The sequence below is a fragment of the Marmota monax genome, unplaced genomic scaffold (genome assembly GCF_021218885.2).
Source record: "Marmota monax isolate L192 unplaced genomic scaffold, Marmota_monax_Labrador192_F-V1.1 WCK01_AAM20220418_F8-fsc00045, whole genome shotgun sequence".
NCBI lineage: Eukaryota > Metazoa > Chordata > Mammalia > Rodentia > Sciuridae > Marmota > Marmota monax.
The window spans coordinates 7,943,301-7,969,870 of NW_026692132.1; the positions used below are offsets into that span (position 1 = coordinate 7,943,301).

General features: G+C 34.8%; 1 protein-coding gene and 1 non-coding gene across 7 annotated transcripts in view; both read right to left on the bottom strand.

Annotated features, from left to right (window-relative positions):
• Window positions 1-26,570, bottom strand: part of Gria4 (glutamate ionotropic receptor AMPA type subunit 4) — a 342,372-nt gene that overhangs the window by 162,700 nt on the left and 153,102 nt on the right. The gene's annotated exons all lie outside the window — the stretch shown is intronic.
• Window positions 7,423-7,524, bottom strand: LOC124108800 (small nucleolar RNA U13). The gene has a single exon (XR_006856784.1). It is a non-coding gene; the product is annotated as a small nucleolar RNA U13 (small nucleolar RNA).

The following is a 26,570-nucleotide window of genomic DNA, read 5'->3' on the forward strand; positions in this document are numbered from 1 at the left end:
TATACCTCAAAGTTTTCAATTCACAAAGTTTTCTCCTCATGTATAATATAATAGTAGAGATTTAAAAAAAATTGCCTCCAACTTTAATGGAACTCATTATGCTCTAAAGTTAAAATTCCCCCATTCCTTCCTTTAAAGTTTATTTGGTATTTTTTTTTCATTCAAAAAATAACAGTTATTGCAGTAAAACACAATGCCTTTTAACTTTTCCTGTTAAAATGATCATTTTTTCCATTCTCTGTTTATTATTGAAGTAAACCCCACATGCATTTAATCCAGTTCCTGCAAGTTTATTTTAAATTTTATTGACCTGGAGTTTGCTCTGACTTAATATTTCAGACTATACTCATATGAATCACACATCCCTAAATTCTATTCATTTTAAATGTTAAAGATTTATATATTTCAACAGCTGGATGCATTTTAATAAAGTTTCTTACTCTTTTTCCCCTTTTAGTTTTTAAGAGATATGATTTTGGTTTTTCACAATCTTTATTTTATTCTTAACTTCATCTTCCAAGAATCTTATTTTTGGCATTTTCTTGATTAAATAGCTAAATTTTATTAAGATTTCGTATATCTATTGTAAATAAATTACTGGGAAAAACAGATATATATTACTGTCTATACCATGCTACACTTAGTTAATACTTGATGTTAGCTGATTTAGATTCTGGATTGAATTCATGTATAATATCTACCTATTAATAGATGTACAACCTATGTTTCAGTATGTTTCATGATTCTAGACTAAAATCAAGAAGCTCACTTATGAAAGCAAACTTTGTTGGTTTATTCATCTATATTTTGGAATTCATTTTTAAAAGTAAGGCATTTTAATGTACCACAAATAATAGTGTCTTAGATGAGGCTTATGAAATACAAAATTAAAAGAAGTTTGGACAGTTTGCTTGTCATGGAAATAAAGAATGAGATTTACTTTCAGCTATATTTTTAAATTAAAATATTTTTTCCCAATTAGTTATACATGACAGTAGAATGCATTTTGACACATCATACATAAATGGAGCATAATTCTCACTCTTTTGGTTGTACATGATGTAGAATCACACAAGTCATGTAATCATATATGTACATAGGAAATAATGTCTGATTCATTCATTTACCATCCATTTACTGCAAATGCCATAATTTTATTCTTGTTCAAGCTGAGTAATACTCCATTGTGTATATGAACCATGTTTTCTTTATCCGGTCATTTATTGAAGGACATCTAGGTTGGTTCTGTAGTTTGGCTGTTGTGAATTGTACTGCTATAAACATTGATGTAGCTGCGTCCCTGTAGTATGCTGATTTTAAGTACTTTGGGTTTAAACCAAGGAGTGAGATAACTGGGTCAAATGGTGGTTCCATTACAAGTTAAGAATGAGATTTCATAATATATGAGTTCTTATTAATGCAGGATGTATTAATTATTTTAGCTAATTGGCCATATCTAAACTTAAATATGCTAAAAGGATTGATTTTTTAATATTTAGACTAAATTAATATTTATATTCTCTGATTTACAGCCTTTCCCCCTAATTCAGATTTTTGGTAATTTGAAACATCCAAATTCAGTGTTTTAGGGCATATGTACCTCATCTTGTTAGTTTCCAAACTCCTCATAGCTACATTTGGAACTCGGTATTATCTTCTTCATTACAATTATTAAGAAGCTAAAACTCAAAAAGTGTAAGTAATTTGGCAAAAGTTACAGTTAAAAAATGGTGGTAATGAAAATTCACACAGATTATCTCAGTTTTGTAGCTTCCTCTTTTCTGGTGATCTTGATTTCATCCTTTCACATTGGAAGCACTTACTTCCATTTGCCCTTGACAATGGCAAAAACTGTAACCGCTGTCTAATCTCAATTTCAGTCACTTACTTTGTGAATCCCATTGCCTGTCCCTCTGACTAATTCTCTCCACCAGCAGAACTTTGACCCTCCAGAACTCAGTGGTTCATTGGTTCTACTATTTTTGTTCTTTCCCTCATTGTCCTTAAGTGTTTTCTTACTCAAGATTTATGGGTAATCAGAGTAGTGCTTACATACAACTCCCTTTTTCTCTCTGATTTGCCTTATTTATTTGGCAAATTTAACCCAGATTAAGTCCAATTTTCATCACTCTGAACCTGTATCCTTATAGGTGAATGTGGCTGGCGAAAAACAAACAAACAAAAACCAGAAAAACCACAGTCTTAGTAACTTGTCTCCTTTTAAATTCTAAATGGTTTCTGGTGATCATATTTTGTGTTTGTTTTTCATTATCATTCTTACTTGCCCAAGTACTATTTAAAATATTTTTCTTCTCTTTCCTTAACTTCTCTACATATTCAACTTCAGCACGTCATCTTGACTTCTGCTTTATCTAAATATCAAAGCTCTCAGAACAGAACCCCTAAGAACTTCTACCATTCTATCTGCCCATGCATTTATCTTGGTGGGTGAACATTTCACGTTGTCTGCTGTTACTAGGGTGAACATTCTGTGCTCTAAGGTAGAACCAAGACTTTTATGTGTAGCGTAGGTCCCAACTTCTGTCACCTACTCAGGGACGTCTCCAGTAATTCTCCCATCTATCTCCATTATCATTATTATTTTTTATTTCTCTGGTGATCATTTCATTAGCTTGCTTATAAAAGTTGGAACTGAACCCTTTTTTCCTGCAGCTGCTGCCTCATTTTTATCCTTGTCTTTACAGAAAAATGTCTTTGGAAGAGTCCCTTTTCTTGTTGTCTTCATTTTCTTTCTTTCTTTCTTGAACAGCTTCTCATTAGGTGTTTGCCCTGTTCAATGAAGTTGCTCTTGTGGAAAACACCAGTGACCTCCATGTTTTTCCCCAGCAGGCATTTCTCAGAACTCATCTCACTTGATTTACAAAGAGCATTTGACCAAATCAGTCACTCTTCCCTAGAAACCATTTTATACTTGGCATGTAAACTGTCACATCACCTAGTTCTCTTTCTACCCTCCCAGCTACTCTTTCCCTAGTCTTTTCACTGATCCACTTTTTACTCAATCATTTCTAAAGCTTAGAGTGGCTCAAGGCACAGTTTATTATTATTTGGATCTATTTTTTTCTGTTCCAACTTTCTATCAGCTGATGATCTCTAGAGATGGCTTTCAGCATCATCTTACTACTAATAGCTCTCAAATTTATATCTTTATTCTGATCCTCTCTTTTGAATTGAGAACAACATATCTAACTGCCAACTTGGAATTTGTTCTGGAACAAAATTAGGCTTGGAACTATGTCTACTTGGAATTCTAATGATAAGCATTTCAAAATTAATGTTAAAACCTAACCTCTACCTGGTTTCCCACAAGTACTCTATCCTTTGTCCTCATCTCCTTAATGACAATTCTCTTTTCAGGTTCTAGAGCTCAATATCTCAGCATAATCCTGAATGCCTCCCTTCCTGTCCCACTCTACAATAGCAAACCCTGATGGTTCAACTTTTGAGTAAATTTACTAACTTTCTATATCCTGAACTCAGCCACCTCTCGTTACTCCCAGTGCTGGTCCAAGCATTCCACAATTGCCCAACTAATAATCAGTATCCAGTATCCCTTTTTAATCAGTATCCAGAGAGATGATGCAAAATGTAAGTCAGATTATATCATTTCTCTTCTCAGTCAAGATGAAATTCTTATCATATGCAAAGTCCCATGTGATAAAACATACATTACGTCTCAGATATTTTCTGTCTCTGTCCTTTGTTTTCTATTTCTAACCAATTTTGTTTTTTCACTTCTCCTCACACACTCTAAGGAAGCTGATGGTTTCTCAATCAAGGTGTCTCATTGAATGTTACTCCTGCCTGACAAACTTCCCCAGATAAGTTCTGAGGACGAATTTCCCCATTTTCTTCAAGTCTTTACTGAAAGTTACCTCTTCATGTGGTTCAATCTTTCCTTTCTCAACGTTTTTGTCATCTACTTTATTCTTTTCTTTGTTGATCTAAAAACAAATTTATCATTTTTATTATTCTCTTTGCTTGAATGCCAGCTTCATGGGTATAGAAAGTATTGTTTTGTGCGTGTGTGTGTAGGGGGTGGTGGCGTTGGTTGTGTGTATATGTGCTGTTATTGACTTTTTCTCATTTTTATTGTTGAATCTAGAACAGTTTCTGGAACATAGTGAGTACCCAATAAATATTTGCTGAATAAGTCAATGCACAGATGAGGTAGAATTCTAATTTGGAACTATCCTGTTCCAAAATTTCAAACAATTTTGTTATTTAAATATTAATCGGCAATCAACTAAATAAATGCATTCAGTTCTGTGGTAGACACCCGAAGGCAAGCAGATAGAGTTTGTGTTCTTGCCAGAAAGTAGATAACAACAAGAGTAAATAGTAGAAGTTAGCAGACAATTAATTTCAATGGTGTCATACTGATTCCAAGTCATACGAAGGGGAAAATGGACAAGATATAAAGGAACCCACTACAGTTTCAAAGTGGTAGGGTTATTAACTGATTTAAGTGAGAGATGACATTTAGCTAGATTATGGAAACAAAGCATTACTTAGATTGAAAGAAAACTGGAGTCCTAACTGCTGAGAATGAATTAGGGTTGGGATTAGGGAACAAATTTTAATATTGCAGATGATGTTCCAAGAAAATTGCAAGGGAATTTAGACTTTATGTAGTGGTAAATAGAGAGCCAGAATGTCCTCACAGACCCAAAAGCTCACTATGTAATCAGGCTACCTGACTATTTACACTGGTAGAATCAAACACTTTGATGTTTTCCCATTTTTAAAAATATTTGTTGTTTTTAGATATATACCACAGTAGACTATATTTTGATATATTATACATACATGCAGTATAACTTACTCTAATTAGGATTTCATTCTTGTGGTTGTACATGATATGGCATTTCACTGGTTGTGTATTCATATATGAGCACAGGAAAGTTATGTCTTTTTCATCTTACAGTCTTTCCTATGCTCATTCCTTCCCTTGCCATCATTTCCCTTTGTGTAGTCCAATTAACTTCTATTCTCCTCCTCCCCCTATTGTGTGTTAGTATCCATCTACCAAAGAAAACATTCAACCTTTGTTTTTGGGGGATTGGCTTATTTTACTTAGCATGATAATCTCCAGTTCTGTTTACTGGCAAATGCCAGTTTCATTCTTCTTTATGACTGAATCATATTTCATTGCATATATACCACATTTTCTTTATCCATTCATCTTTTGAAGGGCACCTACATTTTTCCATAGCTTAGCTATTGTGAATTGAGTGCTATAAACATTGATGTGGCTTTGTCATTGTAGTATTCTGATTTTAAGTCTTTTGGGTATATACCAAGGAGTGGGATAACTGGGTCAAATGGTGGTTCCATTCCATGTTTTCTGAGGAATGTTCATGCTGCTTTCCAGAGTGGTTGCAGCAATTTGCAATCCCACAAACAATGTGGGAGTGTACCTTTTCCCCACATCCTTTCCAACATTTATTGTTACTTGTATTCTTGATAATTGCTATTCTGATTGGAGTAATATAAAATCCTGGTGTACTTTTAATTTTCATTTGTCTAATTGCTAAAGATGTGAACTTTTTAATATATTTTTGACCATTCGTATTTCTTCTTTTAAGAAGTACATGTCCCCCAGTTCCTTTGCTCATTTATTGATTGGGTTATTTGTTTTTTTTGTTATTAAGTTTTTTGAGTTCTTTGTATATCCTGGATATTAATGCTCTATCTTAGGTGCAGATGACAAAGATTTTTTTTAAAGTTATACATATACCATGATTCTTTTTAAAAGAAGTGCATCACTAATTGGACCTTTAGGCTATAACTTTATATTGTTAGTAGGCTTGATTTGTGCATTGTTCCTTATCTAGACACAACTTCTTTGGCATTTCTTATGTGTTAGTGCTTCTAATAGAGTGCCTTTTGTATCATCTCTTGGATTTATTTCAGGCTTCTTCTTTTTATCAAGATAAGATGAAAACTTCATTGTAAAAAAAGGGCGATGATTAAAACTTCTTTGGGTTCTTTCTAAGACAAAATTATCAGTAGCTCTGGGAGTATTAATCTGAAAGTTAAGTCGAAATCATATCAAAAACATTAGAAGAAAATGGATGCTCACTTACTTACAGAAGATGTTACTTTACTATATAGTAAAAAGAACTTTTATTTCTTAATGTTATTTGCTTAGTTTCCCATGTGTTCATAACCACCTATTACCTACTATTGACTTGTCTTTTCTTTGGTCTCAAAGAATAACGGAGGGACAGAACACTGACGGCAGTCATATCACACTCAAGGGGAAAGTAACAGCAGTACTGATACCATGCTTATTGAATTCTGGAAATGTGACTAAAATTAATATCGATATACATAAGACTATTTACAACAAAAGCTAAATGTTTCAAGAGGCCAGCTCACATGATTTCCAAGTCTCATGCATTACTGCCAATATATACAATAAATGTCATAGTTTTTCATGTTTCAATGGGTCTGGAAAGAGAAAAAAGATTTAAGATGCGATCGATTGAAAACATCAAAATAAATAAATATATGTTAGGAAAAAATAAAGCAATCTTTCCAAAAATTCTGCATTTGATTGTAGGATAATGGATAAGTTGGATAGAATGAATGAAACTATTGAGTTGCATCCTGGGGAGGAGGATGTATGGACAAAAGAGGATTTGGCTGATGATAAAATTGAAATAGAAGCAGATAATAAAAAATTTCATGCAAAATGATGCAGGTTCTTGAAGGCTTAGGATAATGTTAGGAAATGGACATCACTACAGGCAGCATGTGGCTGGCAGGTCTTCCTGCATGGACTGTCAGTTAAAATGCCACTTGTCATTTGCTGAAACTCCTACTTATTTCCTCACTGAACTTCAATTACTTAAGCCACCCAGTTACTTAAATGGTCTGTATTATTAAGCAACAGCTATAAAGTTTATTGGTTAATTATAACAAATATTAATAACAATGGTAGTAATAATAAAGTTGAGTATAATTGCATAATATGTTCTAGAATCATGTCCATTTTCTTTATTTCCATATTTTTCTGAAGACAATGCAGGTTTCACACAATCTTCTTGAATTAATGCAACCATATTTCTCCTGGCTTAATGCTTACCTCTCCTCAAAGTGAATTCTTTTCAAAGTGATTTTTTTTTTTTACTTTGTTTTTAAAAATGCACCAGGAACTTCTCATAATCCTTAGAATAAAGTGCAAAATCTTTTGAGGCTTACCTTACTTGTTCTAATGTGATCTTTTTTTCTTCTTCTTCTTCTTTTTTTTTTTTTTTTACTTTTCAGTTTTCGGCGGACACAACATCTTTATTTCATTCTATGTGGTGCTGAGGATCGAACCCAGCGCCCTGTGCATGCCAGGCGAGCGCGCTACCACTTGAGATACAAGAGTCATAGGATCCTCAAAGTTCATGTCACATGGGTAATGTGCCGATGTCATAACAAGGTTTAGAGGGAGGCACATCTCACACTAGAGCATGAACACCCAATCATCACGCTCATGAACCGAAGGATCTAATGTGATCTTTTCAGCTTCATCTCTTGCCGCCAAGCATCTGTCTACCCACTCACAACTTCACATTCTAGTTCCTTTCCTAACACACTTCCTTTAGTTCCTCGAATGTGTGATGCCTTCCTACTGATTTTCAAGGGGAGCCATAGCATAACTTCTCTGGAAGTCTTTATAAGACCATCCCAATTTACCAGGTCACACATACCTGCACCTAAGGTAAATAAGTATTTTTCCCCTATCATGCATTCATCACATCATACATTAAATAATAATCACTGGTTTAATTAATTTCTTTTCTCTCCCTAGCCTGCAGTTCTTAATAATTTCTGGTATCACAGACCTATTTAGCCTATTTAGCATTCAGATGAGGTCTTTAGTTCCCTTATTTAGAACAATGCTTTTAAGTGCATAAGATGAATTTCATAGGATTACAAAAAAAGTAATTCAAAGTATCAAAAACTAAATTTATGATATCACAAGCTATTTGCTTTTTATTCATGCATTAAATAATAAAATCTAACGGCATATCAATAAACAAGAAACTTAAAAATTAACATGAGCAAAATGGTATTTTTAGATATGAGCAACCCTACAATGACACACGAAATTATCTATGATATTTTTTTAATGTTTGATGAAGTTACAGGTGCTGCTAAAATTTCTGTGGTTTGTGACCTATATTCACAATTGAAATTAATGCTAAATTCTAATTACATGTTAAGAAAGATAAAAGATGTAATTAAAAGGTAATTATTTTTCCTATATGAGTTACAACTCCCCTCACTTATTTTAGGTTAAAACCCTGGTACTAGAACATTTACACTACAAGGACAGGTACCAGATCTGTCTTGTTTATCTTTGAATCCCTATTTGTTACTAAATAGCCATAGTAAACAAACACCTGCATCAGCTTCTATTCTAGATGCTGGAGGTAGAGCTATGCATAGGGCAAAACCCCATATCATGGGGCTTTGATTCTCGTGGGAAAGAAAAGTTTTCCTTAGCATGTCAAAGACACCCATACTGTTTATGAACTTGAGTGCTTCTCTTCTGCTTTGTCTTCTAAGATCAGTAAGTGCCTATAAATACATACTGTAATAGTTTTTAATCAACTACGGAATTTCTGAATTAATTGACTAACAGAGCATTTTAAAAAAAATGCACACTGTCATAACCGTTGGCTACATTTAGGGATACTGGACATAAAGAGTTTAAGTCCTACATCTCTGTTCCCTGATTCACATGATTCTCCCTATTTTAAGTGCCTACTGCTCTGGTTACCTTCTACCTTTTCTAGCTTCACATATCACTTACTCTGGGGAGAGTTCTTTCGATTCTTTCCACACATCTTCACCATTCTGATTAGTATCCTTTTCTGGTTTTCAAACAGCAGGTTGATCAAATGTCAGGGACACTCGACTACTGAGCCACATCCCCAGTCCTATTTTGTAGTTTTTTTTAATTTAGAGACATGGTCTCATTGAGTTGCTTAGTGCCTCGCCGTTGCTGAGGTTGGCTTTGAACTCGCAATCTTCCTGTCTCAGCCTCCCAAGCAGTGTGCCACCGTGCCTGGCCAAATGTCTATTTTTGAACACTTTACAGACAGGAGTGAAATTAACTGCCAATGTATTCGTGTCCCCATTTTGCTTCCCCCCGACTCCATGATCCTGTGTCTGCTAAAGCTACAAGGCCCTTGACAAAGCAGGGCTATTGCTCCACCCTCTGAAAAACTGCAACCAAAATTTTACGGGGAGAACAATTTCACAGGAGGCTTTCTAATTTGAGAACATCCTTTCTTGCTTTATTAAGAAAGGTTTAAAAGTCCATTTTCAGAGGGGTAGAAGAGTCCTGCATTTAAAGATCTCAAAATCTTTTAAAATTGACAAAATGTGTACATTTTGAAATCTTGATGTGGGATTCTATGGGACTGTCTCTTTGATAGAGTAGGAGACAGACCATTTACAGTGCTTTGTCTGATCCAGGACTCCAAGGAGTGGTTGCCCAGTACTCTTACCATCCCTGGGAAACAGTATAGTACCCAGCACAAGGTGGTTCTCTATAAATGTCTCCTCCACAGAACCAAGGTGTATTTAATAGGATCATGAAATTTATTAGCTTGCTAGCAGAAGAATCTGTTTTTCTGGTAAGAATGTGTGCTTTTCCTAAATACGAGAATAAAGGAAACTTTGAGACTATGATACGACTTTACATGTATTGCTTTAAGTTTCAATAATTCAGTTTCTGAGTCAACAAGAGGGCTAATAAACAACGTATCTGTATGTTGAACAAATCTGGTTGGCAAACTTTTATAGACCAGACAAAGGCCCAGATTTAGTATTAAATATCAATTTAGTGTCCATCTCCTGATTTAGACTATAAACCAGTTGAAGAGCAGGTCTAAACTCATTAAATGACATTTATTGATCTGAACACTTTAGATAAAAATCTCAGTTAAAATTTAAAATTAAGCCAGTAGATGCAAGAATAATGGTTATGTATAGTGACTAAGTGCCTTTCCTTTTATTGATAATTATGGAAGAAATAAGAAAATATTTTCAGATATTTTATAAATATATGTTGCTAATTTGAAAAACTCACATCACCAATGTAGAGATAATGCATGCAAAAATTGTTGGGGAGATTGAACATGTATTAGGGTTATGATTAAGCACTTTCCATATGAAAAGGATCTAATTTACTCTTGACAAGAACTTTCTAGAAGGAATGATGCTTTTTATGACATACACACCCCCAAATTGTAATTGTAAGGTGGGAAGATTTTGTTACCACTTTTAATGTCTAAAACTTATTCTCTCCCAGGAACTTTCTTGCATAAATTTATGCAAAATAAATTGCATATCTGACTAAAGCCACACCTCTTGCAAATTACTTTTTATATTTGAGCATACTTAAAATATTTCCTAGATAATTTAAGTCTTAGCTCTTGATGTTGGTTTATTTCTTGTTGCACTTTATGTCTACTTTGTCATACTCTACAGCCTGGGGTTGACTTCTATCCTACAAACTTAATAGTCGTATGCAGTTCAGAATTAGTTTATTTCTGCTTTTCACATGAGAATATCCAAGTATAATTGCACTCTTTCACATTCCTGAAATGTTTTCCAAATGTTTTTAACATGCAAAATTTATAAGTAATATTTAAAAAGTGTTCTGTTACCTAAGGGAAAGTGATGTTACTGTTTATATTTTCATTTCAGCCAACATTAAATCAGTTCTGTCTGAACTCCTGTCACGTCTTATGTATCCTCAGAATCTCTCCAGCTCTCTCTAGCTCCTATTGGTCATTCTGGGATAAATACTTAATTATTAAGTTTTAGAACTGATGACATTACCCAAATGCAAATCACTTTGCCATTAAGTTTCTAATATTAAATTCAAATGAATATTTAACTGACAGCAAAATTCATACTATTATGATGTCTTTGGACACTGGATGTATCATCTTCCAGTATTGTCTATGATGACAGAATCTTCTGTGAACTGAGCCAGGTCATTCCATTTGGATAGTTGAAAGGGCCACTGAATGATTAATATTGTGCTGAACACATTTTTTTTGTGCAGTTATATGCTCCAAGTAGTTAATAAGACTAAATGTGACGAAATCTTGGCCCTTTGGGGCATATTCAGTAATTGGTAAAGAGAAACAATCAAGGAGAATTCAGGAGTGAAATGGAGGTAGTCTTCTCTACAATGAATATGGAAGACTCACATGCATATGTCTAGATATTTTAACCTTTAAAATTATATTTGAAATAATGTCCATGTCCTCTACATGAGGACACACTGAAATATGCAGCAAAGTATATATTAAATTCAAAATCATTGATTTTTGAGAACAATGCACAAAGCAGACTGCATTTGAACCTGTTAATAGTGATAGATATTCAAACACATATCAAAATTACTTCTCTTTATCACTGAGGAAATAACTTAACTTTGGTGATTATCTTTGAATCTTTTTAAGCTGCACTATAATTCATAAATGTTTTTTTTTTTTTTTTTTTTTTGCTATTTTAAGCTCTGACCAAACAGCTTCTGATATCTCCTACATTAAATGAGCCAGCTTAGGGGAAAGAAAAACAAAATAAAACAATCCTCAGACATGATCAGCAAGAAGGCCATCTGGGCTAGAAGCTCCCTCAGCACTTTCAGGGATGGATCAGTTGAGCTCATCATCCACCCAGTGGGAGGGCAACACTCAGAGCGGCCACTGGATCTGCTGACACAGACTCTATATGATGATAAATAGAGTGGAATGCTGCCAATATGAAGAGGGTTTTGCAATGGACAGCCAAGGTTCTTCAGGGCAGAAAAGTAAACAAATGATCAAGCCAGAGAAAATGTAAATGGAGGTATATATGGTTCCTCATGCAATGATTTGTTATTTAAACTTGCTTGTCCAAAACTTTGCTCTTCTCATCATCATCTTCAGATCTCAAAAAAACTTTTTTTTTTTTTTTTTTGGTACACCAAAGCATAAAATTTAAAGTGTCAATAGTTACACGATAATTCTCCTACATCTTGCATACCTGTATAATGCCTCCATGAACTGCCATATTTTTCTATTTATAGCATTGTATCTTATCCTTTTAGTTTTCTATCTTGAGACAGAAAGGTGGAAAGTAATGGAAGAATGGTGCACAAGGGCACAGGGTAATATTAGGGATGCTTCATGTTTTGTTATTAATGCATTGTGCTTGACAGGGTAGTTTCAAAACTGGAAAGTGAGCTATAGAGGTAGCATGTCATGTGAGTAGCCTGGGAGAAAATAACTAAGCTCATAGATCACTTGCTACTGGGGTCTGAAGTTCAGGATTGGGCAACACATGTATCTCTCCTTAGTGATTGACAGAGCAAAAGAGACTTTCAGACAAAGCTTGATAAACAGATTTGTTTCACAGTGTTGGCACTGAATAACTGAAGCATGACATACACCAATGTGCGTTGGCTTCTGTAAAGGTAACATGTCTTTCTGATAGGTTAGCTAGAGAAAACAGTTTGTATAGTAAACGGATGCAAAAAGGGGAACAAAATAAAGAAATCTGGAGAAGTTCCCACCCTGCTTGTGGTTCTTACCAATGCAGGTGGAAGGAAAGAATGAATTATCTTCTCTCTGATTTTGGTAGGCAGTTTTGCATTTGGAATAGCTAAAGGCATTTCATAGCTGTGTGAGAATGATAGAAAAAAATTCTGCATTTGTCTCCTCACTTGCAGAGGCATAAAGTCCCCTTGTGTGACTCAGACTGCCTTGATCATCCATCAGTGTTGCTGTCCACTCTGTTTTAAATAGGAGTGCTTCAGAAGAAGCGGCCTATTCTTCAAATTGACATTTAGAACTGTTAAGAATACCACAATGACTTCACTTAGCAATTTTTTTGTGCTGCTTCTTTTGATCAGTAAAGTCACCCTGAGCAACAATGAAATTAAAGACATTCATTTAGAGAATCTGCTTATGTAAGCTTAAATTTAGCTTCAACAGGTCAGGATATTATCTTTTGTGTTTTTCTTTTAAGTAATGTCAACAGAAATAAGGCTCTAATTTCCAGCTGAAAAAAAAAAAACCTGATGTCTAAAGAGGTAGAACTGCTCTTGGTCAGAGGGAAAGTTCATTAATGGCCTCTTGGATCCAACACAGAGAAAGCAGATTATGTTGAAAGAACAAAGCAGAAGCAAGAGGACCCACAGCCTGCCTCTGAACACTTTGAACATCTGTTTAAATATGCATTTTGGTTGGCGGACGTAAGTGTTAGATTCGTATTAGTTTTTTCATGTCCTAGATGAATTCAGAAAAGGTAAAAAGAAATGGGAACCCGAGTCATGGAAAGCTTCCTCAGCAGTCTAAGATCTAACACAAACCTTGAAACCACCGGAAGAGTCTATTTTTCAGGGCCTCTATAGTTGCAATTCCACATCATATCAAGGAATTTACTTCTTAGTTTGTTTTTCATACCCTTTATGTCTTTTAGTCATTATCAGTTCTACCTGTAAAGTAACAAAGTTTAGAATCTGAGTTTTTAAAATATTTACTCTTTAATTACATTTTATCTTCAGAATGAGGGTGAGATTCATTAGATAGTTTCATATAACTGTGTGTCACCAAATATCTAACTTCCACTTTTGGTTATAGACATTTTAGTCCTAAATCCTAATTCTGGAGAATTCTACCATTAACTGTTCAATTCACTTAATGTGATCTTCATGTCACTGTCTAGATTTCATATGCATATATTTTATCAACACTCAAAGATTTTTCCTTATTTCACTACCAGTTTGTGTTTTTTTTTTTTTTTTCATCTAATGAATGTCTTAAGTTTAGAACCATCAGGTACATTTTTTTTTTTTTTAGGTTGGGTTACATTTTTTGGGATTGGATTAAAGCACATGAAAGCCATTTTGTATATAGCATGTTACAAAAAATGAATTTAATGGGGATGTGGCTATTCAACTGAACATTATGCTGAACCTTATCTTATTGTCAACAGTTCTATTTGGTTTTAGTTTATGAATGAAGCCTGGGCTAATTCCATGCCTTCCTTTCTTTACTGTGAGGGGGAATGCTTGCTTGTAATGGATAGTCAATCCATAGCTGTTCATCAAATAGGAGCATATTATCATGAAGACTTAATTTTAGTGCTAATATTAATAAAATGAATACTGAAACCAACCAACCAACTACCCAAAGCTGAGGACACTGTCAAATCCATCTTTTTTTATTGAGGAAACAAAAATATCCAAGCAACATTTTTTTGTATGTATCAATAATCTGAAATGATGCTGCTGGCCTTCAGTTCTCTTGTTTCTGAACTTGCAGCACAGATCTATTACATAGAACTCTTTTTCACCACATACAGACTCTTTCGTGCTGTTTATAGAAAGCTCCCCTTGTCTTAGACTTCTCTAAACTTTCTGACTACAGGGACAATATCTGATGTTTTCTGTATGTTTCAGAGAGTCTATGGTAGCTCTACCCAAACAATGCAGCTTTATAAAATTTTAATTGATTGGGGAAAAATAATCACCATTTCTCATTTACTGAGTCTATCCAAATTTGCATTATAAAAACTCACATAGTAAGTTATTATTGACTCTGAGTGTGAATTTATCATAGAGTCAAATGCCTTTAGACCTCCAGCAAAAGAGATGGTGAACAGTTCTGGAGCCAATCTGAGATCAGTGTTTAACTAACTACCTTCAGTTTACAGAGACTACTTAGTCCCTAGCCTGGCAGTTTTGTTTTATTTTCAGACCAGAGTCCTCTGCCACACACATGCGTCACCAAGTCCCCAATGAGGCCAAGAAGCATTGATCCAGCGTGAGGCGCTGAAGTGGTGCTGCATGTGGTGTTGGCATCCTTCAACCCAGATATCAGCTCAGACAGAAAGAATCACCCAGATTCCTGGAACAAACTGGGTCCCGGTGATCAATACTTGGTCAGTGTGGATTATAGCAAACTGAAAAAAGGCAGGGTAAGACTTCTAAATGAAATGTTTCCTGTAAGACTGCATAGAATGAAAGCCTCCCAGAAGCCTTCCACACTTTTTTTCACTAACTCAGGAATATTTCTCCTTTAAAAGGAAATTATACTGATTTGTTGGAGTTTCTTATACTAATTAATAAATATCTGAAACTTAAATAAAAGTCTATGTCTTGCTCTACCCTGTTAGGTGGAGTCTGTCTAATCTTTTCAGAAGAAAGACAGAATGACCAGCACTGTGAAGCCTGAAAGATGAGTGAAGGAAGAGGGTGCTGTCAGCTCTGTCCCGAAGAGGGAGAGCAATGCCCTGTCCTCCTGGTGTGCGTGCTGGTTTGAGAGCCATTTGTTTGTGCTGAAGGAGATTTCTCTCTTTGCTGTGGAAGGCCATTTCTCTTTTCTGAAAGCCCAAGATGAGCCATAACAGCATGTTTGCAGTCTAATTCACAGTGGAATAGCTAGAGTGGTTCAATTAAAACCGCTGTTTTGTAGATTAAAAATCCTAACATGGCTTTCCCTGCAGAGTAAGGGCAACATTACTTTTAAGCTTACCTACAAAAACCAAAACCAAACCAAACTAAACCAAAACAAAACCCCCAAATCCCATTTTAATAGAATACTTTGCCTGGGGGAAAATATTCCCCTCTCTGTACTAAATCAGAAGAGAAAGAATAGAGTATATATTTTATTGTATTTGTCTTTCAACCTCCAGAATCTAGTACACACATAGTACAGAACCCTTATACAACTATTTTTTTTTTGGTTAAATGAAGGAATGATTGATTTGTCAGTCTTGAATTCAATTTTATATATATATATATATATATATATATATATATATATATATATATATATATATATATTTGATACTGGGGTTTGAACCCAGAGGCACTTAACCATTGAGAAACATCCCCAGCCTTTTAAAATTTATTTTGTTTTGAAACAGGGTCTTGCTAAGTTGCTTTGGAACTCACTAAGTTTCTGAGGCTGGTTTTGAACTTGTGATCCTCTTGCCTCAGCCTCCTGAGCCACTGAGATTACGGGCATATGCCACTATACCCAGTTAATTTATTACTTTTATCTTAAAAATTACACAAGGGAAACTACGAATAATAAAGCTAAATGTTTCACAAATTAATGGTATATTGAGACATAAAAAATCTATATTTCTCAGTAGACTCAGTTTGGAAATTTGCTATAATGAGTGAACCTAAGAAGAAACAACTTACTGCCTCAACTCCATCATGACTTGAGAAAATTCTCTGTAATAAAGATTTCAACTTAATAGTATATTCTTGAGAATCATAATGGGGCTTAGATATTTTATACAACATTGTCATAAATTGCTGGTCAACAGCAGATATTTCCTTCTAGGCATGGATACTCTTATACTAATCAATACATTGCAATTTATAAAGATTAAAGAAGGAGTTTTCCATTTTCCTTTGTTTTAATTATTTTATTTTAGTACCAACATAAAATATGGATAATAGCAATTAAGAGGGGTTATGAAATATGATACAAATAACATTCTGCTATCATATAACCCTGAAGATATGAGATGCCTTGATCCATATGTACATTTCCTATGGGAGAGACTATGATTTAAAAAATATTAGAAGTTCAAGATACACCAAAACATGTCTAATTCATGTGTTAGGAATGTGTGATGGTGATGATTAGTCATGACTCCCAAAGAAACACTTTGGGTCCTTCTGACATTTTATAGCAATCATTGAAATCGATCCTAAATTGTGTCCTATTATTTATCATTTTTCACTCCACCTTTTTATAATGTCTTGCTTATTCTTCATTTAATAATGGATAAAATGAACTGTATTGCCTTTCAGACTGATATAATCAATCAACCTAATAGCAATAACCAGTTTATGCATATTTATTTCCAGATGCAAAATACGTTCAGTATGTATTGGTGAATTTCACCTCATTTATTTCTCACTTCAAATGAATAAGTTTTGAATTTTCAAATAAGAAAACTGAAGTTTATGAAGATTACTTGCTTTCTGAATTACTTGCTTTCTGAATCCCCATATCTATAGTATGCACCAGCAAGAACCTGGGCTTGGAAGCAGGATTCCTGCGTTTGAATTTTGGTACAGGATGAGTTGGGGGATGAATTAGTTAATTTATATAGAACCTTTAAACAGTAGATATAATATTAATTGGGTTTAATACATGTTGATTTTATTATTATTACTTCACGTTTTTCAAACCCAGTATCCAGAATCAACCCAAATGCCCAAGACTGGGGATTCCTCAGAGTCACTGAATCAGAATCTCTAATTTAAGAATCATGACTGTATTCTTCCTAGTAACTGATATTGATCTTTTAAAAAATCATTTTTTCTTTGCAAAAGATGATAGGTTCCATTTAGCAATTTTTTTCCCTATGACACAGGTCTTATTTATGCTAGCAAATATTTAATAAGAAGCATAGTATGCTTAAAATTTTAAATATAAACTATACTGAGGAACAGGAGAATAGGTGATTTGTACAAAAAACATATGAAATTTCAAGAAGCCCAAGCCAATCCACCATTTACTAAATATTCACTAATCATTAAATAGCTCTTATTCATTCAACACATGCTAACCACCTAGCTTCTAAGGCCTAGCACTGTGCTAATCACCAGAGTGACAAAGAAGACTCCTGCACTCACAACATTTTAACAGTTTAATGCTCAGATTTGAAAGCATATATTGCCTTGAATATTTTAACAAATATGTATTTTGAATAGCTATTGATCAAAGCTATAGATTGTAGACATATATAAATTATAGGAATATTGAGGTGTCTACAGGAAATGCTTTTAAAAGTCTTTAATTCTGATTATAAGATCAGCAGCTTACATTGTAGTTAATTTTCTTAAACATTATAGGAATGCATTTATGGGAAAGTTAATAAGACTAATAACAACTACCATAACTTTCACAGTGCTTATAATGACCCAAGTACTATTCTAAGCACTTTTTTTTTCACAGATGTACTCAATTTTCCAAAATAACCATGTGAAGAAGGGAGTATTCTTGTCTGTATTTGACCTGTGAAGCTGAGGGACCAAGAGATGAAGGAATCCAAAGCTGCACAAGTATAAAAGACAAAGTCAGGAGGAAAATGCAGGCAGGCGTGGACCCAAGCCCCTACTCTCCAACAATCCTGTTACATTTAAATGCCCACTTAAGAGATTAATCTGTTCCAATGCATCTTTACATAGTCAAGTAATGTACAAGTATATGCTTGTGTGTTTTCTCACATTAATTCTTTCTGGTGATCTGAGAGTTTCAGTCATGAAATAGACTGGTAAGATTTGTACATACACCTTCACACATGTGTACACCCACATATATAACTAGAAGCTGTTTTATTTTTTATTATTTCAAGCTGTCATTTTTTTTTGAATAGCACAATTCATAAAATGTTTTAATACTGTGTGTAAAAAATTTCCAGTATAATTTGAAATTTCAACTATGTCAGGAAGAAACATATGGATAATAAAGAGGAACTTTGCAGCGTTTCTGATGAGCAGCTGTTCTGGTTGGTTGCATCCTTCCTTAGGATGACCGTTATTGAGTCTTTATACTTCTGCACTGGCATTATGCTGCTCTGAAAGGAATTCAGAATTATCCGAATGAATGGAAAGAGATCTATCTGTGTGCAATTGGATAATTCCCAGTGTAACAGCTGTGTGGGGCTAAGACTGAAAGTGACTCTGGAAATGAGATTATGTGACTTTGTGTTCCCTTCATTTTGCATTTCAACTTTCCTAAGTGTTTGGGAATTGCATACATTAAATTGTTCCTACAAGTTGAGTTCAGAATACCTTTTAGTTCACTTCAGTGGTAAAGCTAATATGTAAATTTTCTTTTCTTCATTGACAGTTATATATGTGGGGACAAAAAAACATAGTACAAGAATTTTCTCCCTGGATTATTTTACTCTTGATTCTATTCCAGGGCAGCATAGAATTATTAATATACGTATAAGCATAAAATTTGGTGTTAGAAGATCTCAATTTTATATTACTCTTTTAGTAAAGTGGGCATAACCTTTATTAAACAGCTCTTGGGAGTCAGACAGTCGATTGCATGTTGATAAAAGTTTACATTTTCTTTTTTTTTTTTAACTTAATCCTCAGCTCCTCCTGATATTTAGGAAGTTGAGTAAACATCTACAAAGTGCTGAAGTCAGAACCCAAACCTGAGCCATGTCTGTTCAAACCCAAAGCCCTTGACCTTCCAATAACACACTACAATTGCCCATCCTGTTCACAAACAATCATTCTGGGCTTAAGCAGAGGAGGAGAAGTGGGGAGTTTCCAAGATCTACCTATAAGTGATCAAATCCCTACCCACTCCTGCTTAGTTAAGTTGCCAAGTTAAGGTAGTGCTTCCTACAACTTGAGAAATCACAGACCCAAAGAAGATCTTTAGACTTCCAGGAGTCCATGGATACTAATGTTCAGAAACATCATCTTGAAAAGCTGAATGCTTTAACTTTACTTTCTGTTTTAAGGCAGTGTAACTGAGAATAAAAATCTATAAAGTGACAGAAACACTGAAACTATACACTACTTGTTTACAAAGGGATCCATAATAAGCCTTTACTAATTTTCTGTTGTTTGATTGGAATGAAAACACCCATTTTAAAAGTCTCGAAGAAGTTTATAATTTCTGATATGAAAACTTTGGGATATGTAATTTTGTTTCTAAGAAACTGTAAACATCAAACAGTTACCATGGCAGGTAGTACATTTATTCAGAATCATCTATTTGACACTGATTAATTTGTGAGATTACTTAGTAAATGTCTAGCACAATCCTGAAACAATGAGACAGAGGACAGAAATGAGTGAAATCTCTGCATCGCAATGGATCTTGATAAGGAAATAGATCAGAAAACTCAAACCCAGGACACCTTTATCACCCTTGAACTGACCATACAGGTCTCAGATTCAGCTAGGGAAACAGGTTGTGAGCTTTCATCCATGCTTTGGAAAAGATGAATTTTTCTGGGCATCATTTTCTGTTTCAGATTTGTTTATTTCATACTTAACAAAGGGGTTCTGTCTCCTCTGAATCCTTAAGCAAAAGTTCCTCAATTAACTTTTGTTAATTTGTAAAATAAACAAATCTGCAGTGAAGAAATAAATGCCTCCTTTTTTTTTTTTTTTTTTTTTGAGTGGGCGAGTGTTCTTATTTTAACTGCTCTTTCTAGGCCAGCTGGGTATGATTTACTCTTGAGTTCACTAGGACTTGAAAAGTAAGTACAAATTACAGTGCATATTCTAGCCTATCTAATTCCTGTGAGTTTAGAAGTGATTTTTAAAAGAAGGATGACTCAAAATCCTACCTACCTATAAATTAGAAGAATATCAATGAGATAACATTTTTCCCCCCTCTAGGAACGAAAATTAATTCTACATGAAAATAGTAACTTTGGCTTTCCACCGAAGCAAAATTATTAACATTACAAAATGAAATGTACCCTGGAAAGAGTGAATCAGGAAAAGGAAATAGGTAAGCAATTTATTTATCTAGAAACTTCATCTGTGATAAAAATGAAATTTAGGTTCCAAACCACAGGAAGACAACCAGAGGAGCCTGCTATGATAAAGGCAGTGGAATAACCAGGAGATTCAGAGACAATATCTCTGTTGGAGTCCCCATACACAAGAATGGAGGTGGTGGGGTTGAGGGGGGTCCTGGGAGGCAATTTCAGGTTGTGGCAAGGTCCCATGGAAACTCCAGGCAAATGAAAAAGTGGCAAAAGGGGATCCCAGGGGAACACGTGCTTCATGTTTGACTAATGCAGACGTTTCCAGATGGGTTGAGGTAAATGTTAAATGGGGAGAAACAAACACAATTCTTCAAGTTCCTATAATTAAATCAGTACAAATAAAGTTCAGCAGTTGTTAGCAATTTGAATGTATAGGGATCAATCTTGAAATTGACTTAAAAAATCAAATCATTTCTCCCTTTTGGTGGAATGAAATTGACCAAATTACGCTATGTACATAAATAAATATACCATAGTGAATTTCACCTTTGTGTATATCTAAAAATCACTAATCAAAAGAAGAAAATCCTATGATGAATAAATAGAAGGAAGTTCAGTAGCAGAGAGGAAGGGGAGCCAGGGATTAGGAGGGGAAGGTAAGGAAACACTGGGGACTGAAGTGGAGCAAACTATATTGCATGCACGTATGATTATGTCTAAATGAACCCCAATATTATATATAACGATACACTAATAAAATAACAACAAATCAAATCATGACCTTTTTCTTCCACTGCTCAAACATGAGTCAAATAATAATGGCAACTAATGAGATGAATTAGACAATGTTGACATGAATTAAGAGGTTGAATACCTTCAATTGTGATATGTAAGTGTATATAAAACAAAGGTTTGACAGTAATTTCCTGCTATTTTTGTTTTGTCACTTTAAACTGTTCATATCTGGAAAATAAGACGGTTATTTTGGAAGACAAGCAAAAAAAAAAAAAAAATGCTAGTATTTTGAGTGTGCCAAGCTCCTGAAAACTAACATGCATAAATTTTCATTGTTGATTTATGCTTATGCTTAGTTTTCTTTCAATTTATTTTCTAAGCCTTGTAATACACACCCACACATCAGTATGGAAGCAATAAGAAAGGAGAAGAACCATTACTTCTAGCAAGGCTTTGACTTTCAACAGTAGCAATATTTTTACTCTAGTTTATATCCACAAATTAAAAAATCTTAACTTTGAAACCTCTTACTTTTCTTTTTACACAATCCCTAAAATTGAAATAAACTTTAAACATATTTATGAGCAATATTTAAAGCTCAATTTGAAGTGTGAGCTAAATTTCTCTTGCAGTAGTAGAGAATCATGGAATATATCTGTATGAGCACAGATCTTATTCATTGACGATAGGTATTCTATAGTTGGAATGTTGAATAATATTTCCATTTCATAAAACAGAGATTCTTAACTAATTTATCAGAGATACATTTGGTCCCTGGAATGTGGTGAGCCGCTTCTGCCATTTCTGCAGACTATGGTCGCCTGCATGGTTTTTCACCACCCTATGAGAAAGCTCCACGTGGCAGCTTCGCATTGGGGCTTGAAATGCTTTATTAAGGCTGGGAGGGGCATCCGAGGGAGAGAAGAAGAAATATCAAAGGCCTGAATAAACTGCTGAAAGAAGATTCCTGAGTTGCGTCTTCCTTGCGGGCAAGGGGTCGCGACACTGGAAAAGTTCATGCTTGTTGTTCACATCTGCTACTTTTATGTCTTTTGCTGACACCAGTGCCTAAGTCATGCATCAGTTTTTCCAATGGTCTGTAACTTGGCTTTTTTTTGCCCCTTTTCTTGGTAAGTGGTAAAGTATGAATTCTTAATAGTTATGGGGGAAGACTAATTATAAAGAGACCAGTGGGTGTATCTTTGACTCAGTGTGTTGCAACTTATCTTCCTAAGAATGGTCAAACCTTTGTAATTCCACTCTCCTGATATTTTTTTTTATTTGTTTCAAATTTATTTCTTAAACCACTTGATCATTTTTAATTTCTTTTTTTAATTTAATTTTTTATTGTTGGTTGTTCAAAACATTACATAGTTCTTGACATATCATATTTCACACTTTGATTCAAGTGGGTTATGAACTCCCATTTTTACCCCGTATACAGATTGCAGAATCATATCAGTTACACATCCATTGATTTACATGTTGCCATACTAGTGTCTGTTGTATTCTGCTGCCTTTCCTATCCTCTACTATCCCCCCTCCCCTCCCCTCCCCTCCCCTCCCCTCCCCTCTTCTCTCTCTACCCCCTCTACTGTCATTCATTTCTCCCCCTTGTATTATTTTTCCCTTTCCCCTCACTTCCTCTTGTATGTAATCTTGTATAACCCTGAGGGTCTCCTTCCATTTCCATGCAATTTCCCTTCTCTCTCCCTTTCCCTCCCACCTCTCATCCCTGTTTAATGTTAATCTTCTTCTCATGCTCTTCGTCCCTACTCTGTTCCCAGTTACTCTCCTTATATCAAAGAAGACATTTGGCATTTGTTTTTTAGGGATTGGCTAGCTTCACTTAGCATAATCTGCTCTAATGCCATCCATTTCCCTGCAAATTCTATGATTTTGTCATTTTTTAATGCAGAGTAATACTCCATTGTGTATAAATGCCACATTTTTTTTTATCCATTCGTCTATTGAAGGGCATCTAGGTTGGTTCCACAGTCTTGCTATTGTGAATTGTGCTGCTATGAACATCAATGTAGCAGTGTCCCTGTAGCATGCTCTTTTTAGGTCTTTAGGGAATAGACCGAGAAGGGGAATAGCTGGGTCAAATGGTGGTTCCATTCCCAGCTTTCCAAGAAATCTCCATACTGCTTTCCAAATTGGCTGCACCAATCTGCAGTCCCACCAGCAATGTACAAGTGTACCCTTTTCCCCACATCCTCGCCAGCACTTGTTGCTGTTTGACTTCATAATGGCTGCCAATCTTACTGGAGTGAGATGGTATCTTAGGGTGGTTTTGATTTGCATTTCTCTGACTGCTAGAGATGGTGAGCATTTTTTCATGTACTTGTTGATTGATTGTATGTCCCCCTCTGAGAAGTGTCTGTTCAGGTCCTTGGCCCATTTGTTGATTGGGTTGTTTGTTCTCTTACTGTCTAATTTTTTGAGTTCTTTGTATACTCTGGATATTAGGGCTCTATCTGAAGTGTGAGGAGTAAAGATTTGTTCCCAGGGTGTAGGCTCCCTATTTACCTCTCTTATTGTTTCTTTTGCTGAGAAAAAACTTTTTAGTTTGAGTAAGTCCCATTTGTTGATTCTAGTTATTAACTTTTGTGCTATGGGTGTCCTATTGAGGAATTTGGAGCCCGACCCCACAGTATGTAGATCGTAGCCAACTTTTTCTTCTATCAGACGGCGTGTCTCTGATTTGATATCAAGCTCCTTGATCCATTTTGAATTCACTTTTGTGCATGGCGAGAGAAAGGGATTCAGTTACATTTTGTTGCATATGGATTTCCAGTTTTCCCAGCACCATTTGTTGAAGATGCTATCCTTCCTCTATTGCATGCTTTTAGCCCCTTTATCAAATATAAGATAGTTGTAGTTTTGTGGATTGGTTTCTGTGTCCTCTATTCTGTACCATTGGTCCACCCGCCTGTTTTGGTACCAGTACCATGCTGTTTTTGTTACTATAGCTCTGTAGTATACTTTGAAGTCTGGTATCGCTATACCGCCTGATTCACACTTCCTGCTTAGCATTGTTTTTGCTATTCTGGGTCTTTTATTTTTCCATATGAATTTCATGATTGCTTTCTCTATTTCTACAAGAAATGCTATTGGGATTTTGATTGGCATCTCGATAGTTGCGGAAAAAGCATTCGACAAAGTACAGCATCCCTTTATGTTCAAAACTCTAGAAAAACTAGGGATAACAGGAACATACCTCAATATTGTAAAAGCAATCTATGCTAAGCCTCAGGCTAGCATCATTCTGAATGGAGAAAAATTGAAGGCATTCCCTCTAAAATCTGGAACAAGACAGGGATGCCCTCTCTCACCACTTCTGTTCAACATAGATCTCGAAACACTGGCCAGAGCAATTAGACAGACGAAAGAAATTAAAGGCATAAAAATAGGAAAAGAAGAACTTAAATTATCACTATTTGCAGATGACATGATTATATACCTAGCAGATCCAAAAGGGTCTACAAAGAAACTATTAGAGCTACTAAATGAATTCAGAAAAGTGGCAGGCTATAAAATCAACACGCATAAATCAAAGGCATTCCTGTATATCAGCGACAAATCCTCTGAAATGGAAATGAGGACAACCACTCCATTCACAATATCCTCAAAAAAAAAAAAATACTTGGGAATCCATCTAACAAAAGAGGTGAAAGACTTATACAATGAAAACTACAGAACACTAAAGAGAGAAATAGAAGAAGATCTTAGAAGATGGAAAAATGTACCCTGTTCATGGATAGGCAGAACTAACATCATCAAAATGGCGATATCTCCTGATATTTTGACTCTTTAAAGCGATCCCTGTAGCCAGTATAACACGCCCCACTAAAAGTAGCCATTCCACAACTTTCAGATAACTACTACTGAATGGTAATGACTAATGTTCCCTAACCCACAAAGGAGGGATAATGCATATAAATGTGAACATTTCACCCTTCTATGGTTAGTTTACCACGATCATATAAATGAAGCATGAGCTAAGAGCTATACTCTGCTAGGATGGGATTTTAAATAGTGACTTCTTATGTTTAATTGGTGTTAAATAGCTCCTATTTTACTTTGTGTTGTTCATGTTTTATTTATACTCATTTAATTAAAATGGAAAGGCAATTATCCAATATATCTTTATGGATTGTGCATAGCATACAATGGTCCCCTTTCGTGATGTGATGTCCCATTTACAAAACTGAATTCCTGAGTTTATAATGACAAATGCAGCATAACATAGGCCAGGAGAACTTTAAAAGTGTGGGTGAAGATTACATGTACATAATTTATGTATCAAGTTGTTTGGGCAAGGGGAATTCCCTATCAAATCCAAGCCAATTGAATTCAATTTTCTAGAAATTTAGGATAAAAAATAAAAGGTCCTAATCTAGTTCAGTTTGGTTTAATTGCAGCATTTAAATTATATTTTTAGAGTGTTTATCTTTCAGCTTAAATACAGGGGAGAGAAAAATGAAGCAGAAGAGGATCCTGCTGCCTGGCCCTGATGGTCCTTTCAGCTCTTGACCTCTTTCACTTCCTGAGACTTCTTGGAAGTCCCTGAACTTTAGCTTAAGCTCTGTGAGACACTCCATAGGGACTGCAGGCAGTTTGTGTTGCTTTCAACTGAAGAGTTCAAAAAAGTAGCATTTTAAAAATTATTACTGTATATTTATTATTTCTATAGTTAAAATGATTAAGACACATGGTCATCACTTCTGTTAGGGAATGGATGGAATTACAATGTTGAACTTTCTCAGGCCCTCTGCCCTGTTTTTATGAATGCAGGTTTCATTTTTATGGCATTTGATGCTACAAAATTAAAGAAAAAACGTATACTCTTTGAAAAATCTATTATTTTTGACATATTAAAACAATTTCAAAGACTTTCCTGGATAGTCATGTATTAACATATATAATATGTATTTTAATCAGGTGATTAAAGCTTTTATTTAAATAAACTATGACAATGTAAGGAAGACATGACACATGAATATTGAACAGAATATCAGACCTCTTCTGGTAATGATATCTTCTAATATTGTAATTATTGGGTAATTTCACAAATCATCCCATTTAAATAAAATTTTCTAGCTTACTGAAGCAAAAACCTAAATTAAAAAAGCATATTTTGAAGGAGTATTTTCTTAAATGTATTACATATCCCATTGCTTCCTATTAAAACATTACTTTTTAAAAATAAAAGTAATATCTGTTCACTGAGGGAAAAATGTACAATAAATATGAAGAAAATATTAAAGTCACCTATAATCTCAATTCTAGAAATCAGC